Genomic DNA, 2723 nt, shown 5'->3' on the forward strand with positions numbered 1-2723 from the left:
TAGTATTTAATCTTGAAAGGAAGGGCACTCTGATATATGTTACAGGAGAGACAAATCTTGAAGCCATTATGCTGAGTGAAACAGGCCACTCACAAAAGGACAAACACGGAATGATTCCACCTAGATGAGGTACCTAGAGTCATCAAATGCATAAAGACCAAAAGGAGAATGGTGGTTGCCAGGGGCCGGAGGAGGAGAAGCTGAGAAGCTACTGTTTAATAGATACTGAGTGTATCTACCTGGAGGTAGATGCTGGTGATGGCTGTACAGCAATGCCAATGTCCTTAATGCCACAGGACCATACACTTTAAAAATGGCTAAAATGGTAAATTTTGGGTTGTGCATATCTGATCACATTTTAAGGTTCTATGCTGTGTAAGCAAGAGGCAAAATTCAAATCCACTTCAGACAGAGTTCTAGCGTAAATTTCCAGCCTGTCCAACCTGTCAGCCACAGTCATCACTCCACCTTCTTCTGGATTATTTCTCAGCTACGTTTCTCCCCTTGGAAAATGATTTACCTGTCCTCTTCTGGCTCATATAGAAACAGAGGCCAGTTCTATTCTTCATCAAACCCAAAATGGCAAAAGGTCTGTGAGATCATGTCATACATCCAGGAGACAAAAGTGGGCCAACTCTTGTTCAGTTCACTTTGCTGCATCAGGGAAATTCCATCGCTTTCCTTGCCTGCGATCATACTCAAAGGGCCTCAGGTACACAGACACTCTGCCAGAAGTCTTCCTCATCCTTGGCAAGAGACCAGGAGCTCAGACATCTTCAAAGAGTGGGAGAAGGAAGCAGCCCAGAGACCTGGCTGGACCACTCTCGGTCGGAAACCAGAGGATGTTTGCTGCAGAGTAGACTCCAGGAACCTTGTGCCTGTTGACATGGCACCAGAAGACGAGCCAAGGGAATAAATGGGAGGTTAGGTCAGAAACAAACGCTAGGAACAGAAACACAGGGAAGTAGAGCAACCCAAGTGCTGCAGAAAGAGCCCTGAACTAGAGCCCGGTGCCCTGGGTACAAACTGCTCTGTGATTTGAGGCAAATCACTCCACCTCTCTGAGCCTTACTTGGAGACTTACTTGGCAAATGAGCACATTACAGAGTCATATGCATAGTCCATGAGGTGGCAAAACAGGAAGTGTGTGAAACGCCATAGGTGGCCGCAAACGTTAGCTCCCTTCCTTTGGGGATGCTTGGGAAAGGTGGTCCAGCTGTGCGTTATCTGTGGGCCTCTCCTTCACACACATCTGTGTGTCTCTCCTACAGAAACTGGCATCCCGCCCTCTCCCCACGTATGTCTCCATCTTGCCGAACGCCTACTGTGTGCGAGGTGTCGTGCTGACCTCACATCTGAGATCTCATTCCTGCCTTTACTCTTGAATGCATGAATTGCTTTGGGGATTTCCCTCTGATTTTTTCTTATAAGTCCATCTTGTCTTGCAATTCTTGGACCATATGTTGGAAGAAAAATTTCTTTTGGAGTCCTGATTAGGGTTAGCCCCAAAAGTGCTTATAGGTCTCCCAGAGGACTTCCTTTCCTTACTCATTCCTAAGTGGGCTTGCATGTCAGATATCATGCAATTGATTACATTTATTTATCTGCTGAGGGCATCATGTCAGACTGGGGACTAGCCAGGGCCTTAACAGTTACACAGGATGATCTCTTCATTTCTCCAGGTGAATTCTGACTCTATCTCAAAGATTTCTTTAAGTGATGCCTTCAAAGATAATTTTTATAATTTGTTTATTTTTGGCCATGCTGGGCCTTTGTTGCTGCATGGACAGTGAGCAGGCTTCTCCCTGCCATGTCTTCTCTTGGGAGCATGGGCTCTATCAGTTCTGTTCAGTCTCTCAGTCGTGTCCGCCTCTGTGACCCCACGCACTGCAGCACGCCAGGGCTCTGTGAAGCTCTGTGTGGGCTCTGTGGAGCACCGGCGTGCTGAGCACTTGCGCTCAGCAGCCAGAGCTCCTGGACTCCAGAGCACAGGCTCAGTAGTTATGGTGCACAGACTGAGTTGCTCCTTAGCATCTCCCTGGACCAGGGACTGAACACATGGCTCCTACATTGTCAAAAGGATTCTTTACCAATGAGCCACCAGGGAAGCCGCAAAGATACTTTTTAAATGTACGTTTAGAAAATGTTTATTCTTTGGGGGAAAAACTGTCAGTAGATAATATTTGCTCCTGATTTTGTCCAATAACCAGGGCCTGGCTTTCCCACAGATTTTAAGTGTGGAGAGGATCTTTGAGATCACTGGGTCCAGAGGCGGTGAACTTAGATGTGTCCCAAGACCAGGAAGGGAAAGTCAAGTATTCGGGCAGTTGTACAACAATGTGATAAGAAAATTAAATGATTCGTTAGGACACCGAGGTGGGGAACATAACCCAGCCTGGTGTTCACAAGAAACCGTCCAAGCCTGAGGAAGAGAGTTACAAAGGGGCTGGTGGATCAATGGATGACACCGAGGACAGTGTTCCCTGGAGTCTGTAACCCAAACCACACATTCCCAAGGGGAAGAGGGACGTTATCATTCAACCATCCCCATGCGGGGCATTTTAATAAATTCTGGCTTTGTGTTTTGGGAAGAGGAAAAACACAGTTTATGTCCAGCCTTCCTGTCATTAAATACATTGAAGAAACTGAAAGCCCATTGGTTGGGGATGGCATTGAAGGAACTCAGTCTCCAAGTGGGGTTCAGAATGCTGTCCTGGTTGACA

This window comes from Capra hircus, chromosome 8 (assembly GCF_001704415.2).
Source record: "Capra hircus breed San Clemente chromosome 8, ASM170441v1, whole genome shotgun sequence".
Classification (NCBI taxonomy): Eukaryota; Metazoa; Chordata; class Mammalia; order Artiodactyla; family Bovidae; genus Capra; species Capra hircus.